The sequence below is a fragment of the Rhinoraja longicauda genome, chromosome 27 (assembly GCF_053455715.1).
Source record: "Rhinoraja longicauda isolate Sanriku21f chromosome 27, sRhiLon1.1, whole genome shotgun sequence".
In the NCBI taxonomy this organism is placed as follows: domain Eukaryota; kingdom Metazoa; phylum Chordata; class Chondrichthyes; order Rajiformes; family Arhynchobatidae; genus Rhinoraja; species Rhinoraja longicauda.
In genome coordinates this window covers 31,345,349-31,360,215 of record NC_135979.1, presented here as the reverse complement: position 1 = coordinate 31,360,215, position 14,867 = coordinate 31,345,349, and the positions used below count along the sequence as shown (strand labels likewise).

Below are 14,867 nucleotides of genomic sequence, written 5' to 3'. Positions count from 1 at the left end.
CTCCTTTCTTAAAAAGTGGGACAACATTAGCTACCCTCCAATCCACAGGAACTGATCCTGAATCTATAGAACATTGTAAAATGATCACCAATGCGTCCACAATTTCTAGCGCCACCTCCTTAAGTACTCTGGGATGCAGACCATCAGGCCCTGGGGATTTATCAGCCTTCAGTCCCATCAGTCTACCCAACACCATTTCCTGCCTAATGTGGATTTCCTTCAGTTCCTCCGTCACCCTAGGATCTCTAGCCACTAGAACATCTGGGAGATTGCTTGTATCTTCCTTAGTGAAGACAGATCCAAAGTACCGGTTCAACTCGTCTGCCATTTCCTTGTTTCCCATAATAAATTCCCCCGCTTCGGTCTTTAAGGGACCCACATTTGCCTTGACTATGTTTTTCCTCTTTACATACCTAAAAAAGCTTTGACTATCCTCCTTTATATTATTGGCTAGTTTACCCTCGTACCTCATCTTTTCTCCCCGTATTGCCTTCTTAGTCATCTTCTGTTGCTCTTTAAAAGAGTCCCAATCCTCTGGCTTCCCATTCTTCTTTGCTTTGTTGTACTTCTGCTCTTTTATTTTTATGCTGTCCTTGACTTCCCTTGTCAGCCACGGGTGTCTCTTACTCCCATTGGAATCTTTCCTCCTCTTTGGGATAAATTGATCCTGCAACTTCTGCATTATTCCCAGGAATACCTGTCATTGCTGTTCCACCATCTTCCCTGTGAGGGCCTCCTTCCAGTCAATTCTGGCCAGCTCCTGCCTCATGCCTCTGTAATCCCCTTTGCTATACTGTAATACTGACACTTCCGATTTTCCCTTCTCCCTCTCAATTTGTAGAGTAAAACTTATCATATTGTGATCACTGCATCCTAATGGCTCTTTTACCTCGAGTCCCCTTATCAGATCAGGTTCATTACACAACACTAAATCCAGAATTGCCTTCTCCCTGGTAGGCTCCAGTACAAGCTGTTCTAAGAATCCATCTCGGAGACACTCCACAAACTCTCTTTCCTGGGGTCCATTACCAACCTGATTTTCCCAGTCTACCTGCATGTTGAAATCTCCCATAACCACTGTAGCATTACATTTGCGAAATGCCAATTTTAGCTCCTCATTCAACTTGCACCCTATGTCGAAGCTACTGTTTGGGGGCCTGTAGATAACTCCCATTAGGGTCTTTTTACCCTTACAATTCCTCATTTCTACCCATACTGATTCTACATCTCCTGATTCTATGTCACCCCTTGCAAGGGAGTGAATATCATTCCTCACCAACAGAGCGATCCCACCCCCTCTGCCCACCTGTCTGTCTTTTCTATATGTAGTGTACCCCTGAATATTCAGTTCCCAGCCCTGGTCCTCTTGTAGCCATGTCTCAGTGATTCCCACAACATCATACTTGCCAATGTCTAACTGAGCCTCAAGCTCATCCACTTTATTTCTTATACTTTGTGCATTTAAATACAACACTTTTATTTCCGTATTCACCTCCCCTCTCACACCGGTCACAATTGGCCCTGACCTTACTCTCTTATCCCTTCTAGAACTTCCCTTCCCATTCATTCGAGAGTCCTTTGTAATTTCTCCTGTATTTGTTTCCCCTTTAACTCCATCTCCATATTCCCAGTTTGTCAACCCCTCCCCCCCACTACTTAGTTTAAAGCCACACTTGTAGCACTAGCAAACCTACCTGCCAGAATGTTGGTCCCCCTGCTGTTAAGGTGTAACCCGGCCCTTTTGTACAGGTCACCCCTACCCCAGAAGAGATCCCAGTTGTCTAGAAATCTAAATCCCTGCTCCCTGCACCAGCCCCTCAGCCATACATTCATATCCCCGATCTCTCTATTCCTGCCCTCACTAACACGAGGTACAGGTAGCAGTCCAGAGACAACCACCTTCGACGTCCTACTTCTCAGTCTTCTTCCTAACTCTCTAAACTCACTGCAGTATCTCCTTCCTCTTCCTCCCGACGTCGTTCAGCCCACCAAGTCTGCGCCGACCAGCGACCCCCGCACACTAACACTGTCGTACACACCAGGGACAATTTACAATTTTACCAAAGCCAATTAACCTACAAACCTGCACGTCTTTGGAGAGCGCGAGGAAACCGGAGCTCCTGGAGAAAACCCACGCAGTTCACGGGGAGAACGTACAAACTCCGTACAGGCAGCACCCGTAGTCAGAATCGAACGCGGGTCTCTGGCGCTGCAACTCTACCACTGCACCAGAGACCCGCCCAAGTCACAGGCTTGTGGGATTAGTTCCCACACAAGTAACTCAACCATACAATTCAGGCTAGCATTTTATGTCAAGCAGCAACTCAGAACAAAGGGGGTTCTGAGCCCCACAAAGAAGGCTCCACCAGCTGTGACACTATCCCATTACAATCCGATGATTGGTATGACAAACTAATCGAACCTACAAGTCCGGCTGTTTCTTGTGCCTCCATGTTTGGACCTGCCAGTCTCAAGTGTTGGGCAGGAGTGGAACAGAGGAGAGAATGAGATTCACCTATAAATCTGCAGGAAAATCAATCTGCTCTCAGGCAGTCCAGAGACAATGGCTGTTCCTGAAAGTCTCCATCATTCATAAGTGCCAAAAAAATATTAAAATTAATAGGGATATTAAAAATGCTAAAAATTAGAACATAACATACAGGAACATTTTGCCGAGCTCCATTAATTAAACAAAGTGTAAATGATTGTGTTCTATTATTGTGTGACAGAATGATTAAAACTGTGAATAACTTGTGATTAAAAATTTTAACTCCACAATTAATTTTTTAATCCTCAGATAACTCTAGTGATTTTTTAAGTCTATTCATCATCAGATTGCTGGCTTCACTGTAATGGTGGAATTATTATGTCAGCTGAGAAATGCCACTTTATTACTTCTAACACCGCAGGTATTAGTCTTGACAAAACTAAATAGCTTTAAAATCAATTTTGGTGGATAGTTAAGAGGAATGTAGAATGACTAACATTGTTCATTCCCCAGAGTCAGATAGTAAAGCAATGATTTTAGAATGACCTTGTCTTCTACAAACATATTTACAATGCCAATCATAGAACAGAGAACAGACACAAAGTGTTGGAGTAATCAGCAAATCAGGCAGCATCTCTGAAAAAGATAGACACAAGTTGCTGGAGTAACTCAGCGGGACACACTTCTATCAGGTCTCCCCTCAACCTTCTGGAGAGACCGAATGGGTGACGTTTCGGCTCGAGACCCTTCTTCAGGCATCTCTGGAGAATATGGATGGATGGTGTTTTGGATCGGGACCCTAAAACTTACGTGAAAACCAGCATCCGCAGTTCCTTCCGACACATGAAAACCAGCATCTGCAGTTCTTTATTAATCCATAGCAAAGTTCTGCAGTTCTCCGCTGGATGTCAGCATCAGCCTGCCCCTTGGTTTCATTCACAAATAAAAGACACCCAGTGCTGGAGTAACTCAGAGGGTCAGGCAGCCGTTAGTTTAGTTTATTTTGGTTTAGTGTAGAGATACAACGCAGAAACAGGCCCTTTGGCCCATCCAGTCTGCAACGACCAGCGATCCTTGTACAATAACAAGTAGTTTAAGAAAATAACTGCAGATGCTGGTACAAATCAAAGGTATTTATTTCACAAAATGCTGGAGTAACTCAGCAGGTCAGGCAGCATCTCAGGGGAGAAGGAATGGGTGACGTATCGAATAGAGAACCCTCTCCAGACTGATGTCAGGGGGGCGGGACAAAGGAAGGATATAGGTGGAGACAGGAAGATAGAGGGAGAACTGGGAAGGGGGAGGGGAAGAGAGGGACAGAGGAACTATCTAAAAATGGAGAAGCAAGCTGCCCAAGCGAAATATGAGGTGCTGTTCCTCCAATTTCCGGTGGGCCTCACTATGGCACTGGAGGAGGCCCATGACAGAAAGGTCAGACTGGGAGGAGGAGTTGAAGTGCTCAGCCACCGGGAGATCAGGTTGGTTAAGGCGGACTGAGCAAAGGTGTTGAGCGAAACGATAGCTGAGCCTGCGTTTGTTTTCGTCGATATAAAGAAGAGCAGCGGATACAATAGATGAGGTTGGAGGAGGTGCAGGTGAACCTTTGTCTCACCTGGAAAGACTGTTTGGTTCCTTGGATGGAGTTGAGGGGGGAGGTAAAGGGACAAGTGTTGCATCTCCTGCGGTTGCAGGGGAAAGTGCCCGGGGATGGCGTGGTTTGGGTAGGAAGGGACGAGTGGACCAGGGAGTTAAGAAGGGAATGGTCTCTGCGGAACGCAGAGAGGGGAGGGGATGGGAAGATGTGGCCAGTAGTGGGGTCCCGTTGTAGGTGACGGAAATGTTGGAGGATGATTTGTTGGATAAGCTGGCTGATATGGTTAGAAGGTGAGAACGAGGGGGATTCTGTCCTTGTTACGAATGGGGGGAGGGGGAGCAAGAGCAGAGCTGCGGGATGTAGAAGAGACCCTAGTGAGAGCCTCATCTATAATGGAAGAGGGGAAGCCCCGTTTCCTGAGGAATGAGGACATCTCTGAAGCCCTAGTGTGAAACATCACATCCCGGGCGCAGATGCGGCGTAGACGGAGGAATTGGGAGTAGGGGATAGACTTTTTGTAGGAGACAGGGTGAGAAGAAGTGTAGTCCAGATAGCCTTGCGAGTCAGTGGGTTTATAGTAAATGTCAGTCACTAGTCAGTCTCCTGTGATGGAGATGGTGAGGTCCAGAAACGGTAGGGAGATGTCGGAGATAGTCCAATTATATTTAAGAGCAGGATGGAAATTGGTAGTGAAGTGTATGAAGTCAGTGAGTTCTGCATGGGTACAAGAGGTAGTACTAATGCAGTCGTCGATGTAGCAGAGGTAGAGTTCGGGGATGGGGTCGGTGTACATCTGGAACAGGGATTGTTCGACCTACCCGACAAAGAGGCAGGCGTAACTAGGGCCCATGCGAGTGCCCATAGCTACGCCTCTGGTTTGGAGGAAGTGTGAGGAGTCAAAGGAGAAGTTGTTAAGGGTAAGAACCAGCTCTGCTAGGCGGAGGAGAGTGTTAGTAGATGGGGATTGGCTGGTAGAACCAGGAAGAAACGGAGGGCTTCAAGACCATCCTTGTGAGGGATGGAAATGTAGAGTGACTGGACATTCATGGTAAAGATGAGGGAGTGGGGGCCTGGAAACCGGAAGTTATCGAGGAGAAGGAGAGCGTGTGAGGAGTCTACCTTTGCCTTACATGGATAGGTGACGTTTCACAGAGTGTTGGAGTAACTCAGCAGGTCAGGCAACATCTCTGGGGAACATGGATAGGTGATGTTTCAGGTTAGGGTGCTTCTTCAGTTCAGTCTGTCCATGTTCTCCACAGATAGGGTGGCGTAGCGGTAGAGTTGCTGCCTTACAGCGCCAGAGACCCGGGATCGATCCTGGCTACGAGTGCCGTCTTTAGGAGATTGTACGTTCTCCCCATGACCTGCGTGGGTTTTCTCCAAGAATTTTGGTTTCTTCCGACACTCCAGAAGTACATTTTTGTAGGTTAATTGACTTGGTATAGAAGTAAAAAGTGTCCCTAGTGTGTGTAGGATATTGTTATTGTACAAGGATCGCTGGTCGTTGCGAACTGGATGGGCCAAAGGGCCTGTTTCTGCGTTGTATCTCTACACTAAACCAAAATAAACTAAACTGAAGGCTGCCTGACCCTCTGAGTTACTCCAGCACTGGTGTCTTTTATTTGTGAATGAAACCAAGGGGCAGGCTGATGCTGACATCCAGCGGAGAACTGCAGAACTGCAGGCTGGAGGCCAGCCGGGTTACTTCCATTTAGGGAAGATATGCAAATATAAAGGACGAACACAAAGCTTTAATTTGTGAAACCTGACAGTAGTTTAGACGAGAAAGAATGACAATACATAAAGTTATACTATGTTTATAGGTAGTGAGTGCCTAAGAAGATGCGATCTAAGGTTTGTAATCGCGGCTGGCTCGTGTTGGGGTAAAGGAGTGGTGACAGTGATTGGGAGGGCGTGAGCAACCGACACAAAGCATACTTACCTGGCAGGGGAGAATCAGTGGTCATGATGGCTGATCGCCCAGGACGAGGCTATCCCATTGCACTTCGGGTGTGCTGACGCCTGCGATGTCCCCAAATGCGGGATACTCGACTGCAAAATTTGTGGTAGTGGGGGACTGCGTTCGCGCTCTCCCCTGGTTTACAATATAAAAACAGAATGAAATATTGGCAGTGGGCTGAAGATTAATCGCCTATCTTTCTTCCTCCACAACTGCTCCAGTATGGAGGGTATTGCTACAAGTGTGTCTGTAGAGGCCAAACCAGTGACACAAGTGTGTCTGTAGAGGCTGTACAGTGTATATCTTTAAGGCACAGAGACAAATTCTTCATTAGAACTGGTGTCGAGGGTTATGGAGAGAAAGCAAGAGATCAGCCAAGATTGAATGGCCTAATTCCACGCCAATAATTTGTGTGAAATTGTGTTTTGTTGTCAATGATAGAATAATAGGATTTTACTTGCAGCAGCTCAACAGAACATGTAAACATATTTATATATATATATAGTGTGCGTGCGAATATATGTACTATATTTTGACAGCCGCTCCAACCTCTCCACTAACGCTGCCAGCTCCTGGGGGACTGCGTTCGCGCTCTCCCCTGATTCTCAATATAAAAACAGAATGAAATATTGGCAGTGGGCTGATGATTTAATCGCCCATCTTTCTTTCTCCATAAATGCTCCAGTACGGAGGGGAGGGTGGTTCATCGGTGGAACTCACTGCTACAATTGTGCCTATCAGCGACAAATTCTTGATTAGAACGGGTGTAGAGGGTTGTGGGGCAAAGGCAGAGATCAGCCAAGATTGGCCTTCATAACAAGAGGAGTTGAGTATAGGAGCAAAGAGGTCCATCTGCAGTTGTACAGGGCCCTAGTGAGACCGCACCTGGAGTACTGTGTGCAGTTTTGGTCTCCAAATATGAGGAAGGATATTCTTGCTATTGAGGGCGTGCAACGTAGGTTTACTAGGTTAATTCCCGGAATGGCGGGACTGTCATATGTTGAAAGACTGGAGCGACTAGGCTTGTATACACTGGAATTTAGAAGGATGAGAGGGGATCTTATCGAAACGTATAAGATTATCAAGGGGTTGGACACGTTAGAGGCAGGAAACATGTTCCCAATGTTGGGGGAGTCCAGAACCAGGGGCCACAGTTTAAGAATAAGGGGTAGGCCATTTAGAACTGAGATGAGGAAAAAAAAATTCAGTCAGAGAGTTGTAAATCTGTGGAATTCACTGCCTCAGAAGGCAGTGGGGGCCAATTCGCTGAATGCTTTCAAGAGAGAGTTAGATAGAGCTCTTAAGGATAACGGAGTCAGGGGGTATGGGGAGAAGGCAGGAACGGGTTACTGATTGAGAATGATCAGCCATGATCACATTGAATGGCGGTGCTGGCTCGAAGGGCCGAATGGCCTACTCCTGCACCTATTGTCTATTGAATGGCCTAATTCTATTCATCATTACTCCAATAACCATATAACCAAATAACAACTACAGCATGGAAACAGGCCTGTCCGGCCCTACCAGTCCACGCCGACCATTCTCCCTGACCTAGTCTCATCTACCTGCACTCAGACCATAACCCTCTAATCCCCTCTCATCCATATACCTATCCAATTTACTTTTAAATAATAAAATCGAGCCAGCCTCCACCACTTCCACCGGAAGCCCATTCCATACAGCCACCACCTTCTGAGTAAAGAAGTTACCCCTCATGTTACCCCTAAACTTTTGTCCCTCAATTCTGAAGCTATGCCCCCTTGTTGGAATCTTCCCCACTCTCAAAGGGAAAAGCCTACCCACGTCAACTCTGTCCGTCCCTCTCAAAATTTAAAAAACCTCTATCAAGTCCCCCCTCAACCTCCTACGCTCCAAAGAATAAAGACCCAACCTGTTCAACCTCTCTCTGTAGCCTAAGTGCTGAAACCCAGGCAACATTCTAGTAAATCTCCTCTGTACCCTCTCCATTTTGTCGACATCCTTCCTATAATTTGGCGACCAGAACTGCACACCATACTCCAGATTCGGCCTCACCAATGCCCTGTACAATTTTAACATTACATCCCAACTTCTATACTCGATGCTCCGATTTATAAAGGCAAGCATACCAAACGCCTTCTTCACCACCCTATCCACATGAGATTCCACCTTCAGGGAACAATGCACAGTTATTCCCAGATCCCTCTGTTCCACTGCATCCCCCAATTCCCTACCATTCACCCTGTACGTCCTATTTTGATTTGTCCTACCAAAATGCAGCACCTCACACTTATCAGCATTAAACTCCATCTGCCATCTTTCAGCCCACCCTTCCAAAAGGCCCAAGTCTCTCTGTAGACTTTGAAACTCTACTTCATTATTAACTACACCACCTATCTTAGTATCATCTGCATATTTACTAATCCAATTTGCCACACCATCATCCAGATCATTAATGTAAATGACAAACAACAGTGGACCCAACACAGATCCTTGGGGTACTCCACTAGACACTGGCCTCCAACCTGACATACAATTGTCAACCATTACCCTCTGGTATCTCCCATTCAGCCATTGTTGAATCCATCTTGCAACCTCACTATTAATACCCAATGATTTAACCTTCTTAATCAACCTTCCATGTGGAACCTTGTCAAATGCCTTACTGAAGTCCATATAGACAACATCCACAGCCTTGCCCTTATCAATTTCCCTGGTAACCTCTTCAAAAAATTCAAGAAGATTAGTCAAACATGACCTTCCAGGCACAAATCCATGTTGACTGTTTCTAATCAGGCCTTGTTTATCCAAATAATTATATATATTGTCCCTAAGTATCTTTTCCATTAATTTTCCCACCACAGACGTCAAACTAACAGGTCTATAATTGCTAGGTTTACTTTTAGAACCTTTTTTAAACAAAGGCACAACATGCGCAATGCGCCAATCTTCCGGCACCATCCCCGTTTCTAATGACGTTTGAAATATTTCCGTCATAGCCCCTGCTATTTCTGCACTAACTTCCCTCAATGTCCTAGGGAATATCCTATCAGGACCTGGAGACTTATCCACTTTTATATTTTTCAAAAGTGTCCGTACCTCCTCTTCTTTAATCCTCATAATTTCCATCACTACTCTACTTGTTTCGCTTACCTCACATAATTCAATAACCTTCTCCTCGGTGAATACCGATGAAAAGAAATTGTTTAATATCTCCCCCATTTCTTCCGGCTCAGCACATAGCTGTCCACTCTGACTCTCTAATGGACCAATTTTATCCCTCACTATCCTTTTGCTATTGACATATCTGTAGAACCCCTTGGGGTTTACTTTTACATTACTTGCCAAAGCAGCCTCATATCTTTTTTTCGCTTTTCTAATTTCCTTCTTAAGATTCCTTTTACATTCTTTATATTCCTCAAGAACCTCATTTACTCCCTGGCGCTTATATTTATTGTATATCTCCCTCTTTTTCCGAACCGTGTCCAATTTCCCTGGAAAACCACGGCTCTTTCAAATTATTATTTTTTCCTTTCCACCGAACAGGGACATAAAGACTCTGTACTCTCAAAATTTCACCTTTAAATATCCTCCATTTCTCTATTATATCCTTTTCATAAAACAAAAAGTTCCATTTCACTCCTTTTAAATCCTTTCTCATCTCCTCAAAATTAGCCTTTCTCCAATCCAAAATCTCAACCCTTGGTCCAGATTTGACCTTCTCCATAATGATATTGAAACTAATGGCATTGTGATCACTTGACCCAAAGTGCTCCTCAACACATACCTCCGTCACCTGACCCATCTCATTTCCTAACAGGAGGTCCAACACTGCCCCTTCTCTGGTAGGCACCTCTACGTATTGCTGCAAAAAACTATCCTGCACACATTTTACAAACTCCAAACCATCCAGCCCTTTAACAGAATGTGATTCCCAGTCTATATACGGAAAATTGAAATCACCCACAATCACTACTCTGTGCTTACTACTAATATCTGCTATCTCCTTACATATTTGCTCTTCCAATTCTCGTTCCCTATTTGGTGGTCTATAATACACCCCTATAAGTGTTGCTAAACCTTTCTCATTTCTGAGTTCCACCCAAACAGCCTCCCTAATCGAGCCTTCTAGTCTGTCCTGCCAAAGCACTGCTGTGATATCCTCCCTGACAAGCAATGCAACACCCCCACCTCTTGCCCCTCCGATTCTATCACATCTGAAACAATGAAATGCTGGAATATTTAATTGCCAATCGCAACCCTCCTGCAACCATGTTTCACTGATCGCCCCAACATCATACTTCCAGATGTCAATCCAGGCTCTAAGCTCATCCACCTTTCTTACAATGCTCCTAGCATTAAAATATACACATTTAAGGGACCCATCATTTCTTATTCTCAGTTTATTTCTTTTCCCTTCTTTCTCTCCTACATATTGGGTCTGAGTATTTCCCTTTTCTGCCTCCTGCCTCACACACTGCCTATTAGCTATCTGTGTTTGAGTCCCTCCCCCCAACCGTACTAGTTTAAAGTCTCCGCAATTACCTTAGCAAATCTCCCCGCCAGGATATTGGTTCCCCTCAGGTTCAGATGCAACCCGTCCTTTTTGTACAGGTCATACTTCCCCCAGAAGAGGTCCCAATGATCCAGAAACTTGAAACCCTGCTCCCTGCACCAGTTCCTCAGCCACAATAATTTGTGTGAACTTGTGTTTTGTTGTCATGTTTCAGATAGAATGAATGGAATTTTTACTTGCAGCAGTACAACAGAATATGTAAACTATATATATATATAGTTTACGTGTGCATGTATGTGCTATATTTTGACAGCCACACCGACCTCTGCACTAACGCTGCCGGGTCCTCCATGATGCTGACCCAGCCCTCAGCCGCCGACTCCGTCAACTCGAGGTCATGTGGAGAATGTACAAACTCCGTACGGACAGGACAGACGGACACCCATCGTAGCAGCATCTTTCAAACTGGCTATGAATATACAAGTTATCTATAGAAGGCCACTCAACCCCTCAAACCTGCTCAGGCATGTAACAAAAGCAGCCAACTGGAAGCAACGTCGGTGCAGAAAGGAACTGCAGATGCTGCCCTAATACCTACAGAACGCTGGAGTAACTCAGCTGGTCAGGCAGTATGTCTGGAGAAAAGGAATAGTCGCGACCTGAAACGTCACCCATTCCTTCTCTCCCGAGATGCTGCCTGACCTGCTGAGTTACTCCAGCATTTTGTGAAAAGGAATAGGCGATGTTTTGGGTCAGAACCCTTTTTCAGACTGAAAGATAGTCTGATCTGGGGGTAGTGCAATGAAAAACCAGAGGTTGAGAATAGGTTGCCAGCCCTGAGTTGTTGTGGCCTTTTCTTGCTTGCAGTCCCCCCCCCCCACCCCCCCCAATCTTTCAAATCCTCACCTACTCTTTTTCTCCAGAGATGCTGCCTGACCCACTCAGTTACTGTGTGTTTATCTTTGCTATGAACCAGCATCTACAGTTCTTTCCAACACTCAAGATAGTTATGGCCTGTCTGCATCATTTAATATATTTTACTTTAGTAATCTTTAAAAAATTCTAATAATTTGAATATTTCGTTTTTAAACTTTTTGGAGGTTAATACACCAGGCTTGACAAAATCCTTTCCTGGCTCCGGTTCCACCAGAGAGCTCTGAAAGCAAGTATTTCTTGGCACTCCAGTGCACTATTGAGGGAGTTCAGCACTTCCAAAGGTGCTGTCTTTTTGGAGATGAGATTTCAAATTAAGATTCCCACTGCTATTTGTATTGTGTGTTAAAGGTCGCCGCATGCAAACTTGCAGATTCGCAGGATTCCTCTCACGAGAACAGCAGGAGGGCAGCCGTGGCGCAGCGGTAGAGTTGCCGCCTTACAGCGCCAGGGACCCAGGTTCAATGCTGACTACGGGTGCGGTCTGTACGGAGTTTGTATGTTCTCCCCGTGAACTGCGTGGGCTTTTCCTGGGAGCTCCACTTTCCTCCCACATTCCAAAGGCAGGTTTGTAGGTTAAACGGCTTGGTAAAAATTGTAAATTGTCCCTAGTATGTGTTGGATAGCATCAATGTACAGGGTTCACTGGTTGACGTGGATTGAATGGGCTGAAGGGCCTGTTTCCACGCTGCATCTCTAAACTAAACTACATTGATGCACCTGGTCTCTTTTTGCCAGCAAGATGTGGGATCTGAACACGATACATCAACTGTCCATCTGTGCCTGACCTGCTGAATTCCTCCATCAACACTCCTGTTTTTCAATACTGTCTTTTCAGGATTTGGACATGCATGCAAGTCACAAAGTACAGTACAGACCCCCCACCCTGCCCATGAATGTTTAGTTCAGAAATATAGCACAGAAGCAGACCCTTTGACCCATCGAGTCTGCACCAACCAGCGATCCCCACACACTAACACTACCCTACACACACTAGATCAAATTTTACATTTAGAGGTATACTAAGTTAATTAACCCACAAACCTGTACATACAGTATTTGGAGTGTGGGAGGAAACCGAAGATCTCAGAGAAAACCCAAGCAGGTCATGGGGAGAACGTATAGAATCCATACAGACAAGCACTTATAGTCAGGATCGAACCCGCTCTCTGGCGTTGTAAGACAGTAACTCAACCGATGCACCACCTTTATGTTGAGGAAGGGAGATACACTTGGCACAACAAACAATCTGCTGGTGGATCTCAGTGAATAGAGTAATAGCAGTGGGCTGGAAAGGGATTGTCAACAATTTGGGTCCAAAGCCTGCAGGGATTGCACACTGAGCTAGTTTGCCTGTAGATAATGGCTCACACTTGAATATCACTGTGACATTTCATTGCTTCGGGAACCTCCCATGGTTATGAAAACCACTACCGAATTGAAAGTTCTTTTCGCGGGTTTCAAAGATCCTTTTTGGTCACATGTTATGCATGTTAAATCTCATCTGCCATTTCCATTCAACTTTCCCCAATTGATCTACACCCTGTTGCATCCTTATACAATCCACCTCATTGTCCATTAAATAAAACTTAACAATCAAACCTCCTACATTTTCATCAAAATCATTAATGCATATGACAAACATCAGCGTAAATATTAGTTACTAGTTTCAGTGAAATGCAATATTCTACACAAATCCTATGTGCAATGGCAACACTTGATTTGCTCATTTAAAAGACACTATTAACGCTAATGAAAATATATATTTTTAACTTTTCTTAATAGGAACTATATTTATTTAAATGCTTCAGAAACTCGCTCCTTGGGGCCATTTAGTGTCAATATTATGCATTGAAACAAATGTAAACTGTTGGAATAACAGACAAACATTGATTCAAAGATGTGATCAAAATGACTGTGACAAAAGGGGCCAACATTTCTGGACAGCAACAGTCCAAGGAATATTGGGAGTTACAGGATATAAAGTCAAGAGTCACACAGCACAGAAACAGGTCCTTCAGCACAACTCATTCATGCCGACCAATCTAAGTTAGTCCCATTTGTCCGTGTTTGGCCCAAAACCCTCTAAACATTTCCAATCCATGTAAATGTCCAAGTGCCTTTTAAAAGCTAGGATAGTCCATCAGGTGGCATCACCACAGTGGCTGCCTTGCCAACAATCTGTCTGTCCTATCTTCGGTTTTTGTTATTTCCTGGCTTCATGCCGCGCGGACTTTAACATCGCGGAGCTGCGGTCCTTTGCTGAGGATCGACTGCGGAGAGCTCCAACCGCGGGGCCTGTGGACTTTAACATCGGGAAGCCCACGGTCTCTCGTAAGAAGAAGCCGACTCGGGAGCTCCATGCCGAGGAGAGCGTTTCTGCCGTCCCGACGCCGGAGTTTCGATCTTTCGTAGTTTGGACATCAGACAGTCGGCAGTGGCGACTGCGGACGGTTCAACAGCCCCGACCGCGGGTGAACAAAGAGGAAGGTGATTGGACTTTATTACCTTCCATCACAGTGAGGAATGTGGAATCCGCTGGGTGGATGTTTATGTTAAAGATTACTTTATGTGGCTGTGTGTCTTGTTGCTTTTCACTTAGTATGGCTGTATGGTAACTCAAATATCATTGTACCTTAATTGGTACATGTGACAATAAATTGATCTTGAAATCTTGATAGTTCCTGCCTCAACTACCTCCCCTGGCAACTCGTTCCATACACCCACCACCCTCTGAGTGAAAATGTTACCCCTCAAATTCCTATGAAATCCTGCCCCTCTCACCATTAACCTGTGTTCTCTGGTTCTTGATTCTCCTTCCCTAGGTAAAAGATTGTGCATGCTACTCCCCTAAATGATTTTATACACCTCTATAAGATCACCCCTCAGCCTCGTGCATTACAAGGAATAAAGTCCCAGCCTACCCAACCTCTCCCTGTAGCTCAGACCCTTGAGACCTGGCAACATCCGTGTAAATCTTCTCTGCGCCCTTTATAGCTCAATGACTTCCTTTCTATAGCAGGATGACCAAAACTGAACAGAATACAGCCTCACCAATGTCTTTCACAACTATAACATAATGTCCTGACTTTTATACTCAATACCCTGACTGATGAAGGTCAACTTACCAAAAGTCTTCTTTATCGCATTATCTACATGTGAGGGAGAACATACAAACTCCGTAAAGACAGCACCCACAGTCAGGATCAAACCCGGGTTTAATCAAACGGGCCACAGTAAGTAAGGCAACAACTCTACTGCTGCGCCACCGTGCCATCCCAATGTCTAAGGTCTAAAGTCTACTCCTAGTTCCCTCTACTTTACAACACTCCCCAGGGCCCTACCATTCAATGTTAACCTTCTGCCCTGAAATTTTATCAGAGTAGATAGTTTAGTT

General features: G+C 45.0%; 1 non-coding gene across 1 annotated transcript; it reads left to right on the top strand.

The window, feature by feature from the left end:
• The first annotated feature begins 6,016 nt into the window (after positions 1–6,016).
• LOC144606973 (U1 spliceosomal RNA) lies at positions 6,017–6,180 on the top strand. The gene has a single exon (XR_013549035.1). It is a non-coding gene; the product is annotated as a U1 spliceosomal RNA (small nuclear RNA).
• Positions 6,181–14,867: the final 8,687 nt, after the last annotated feature.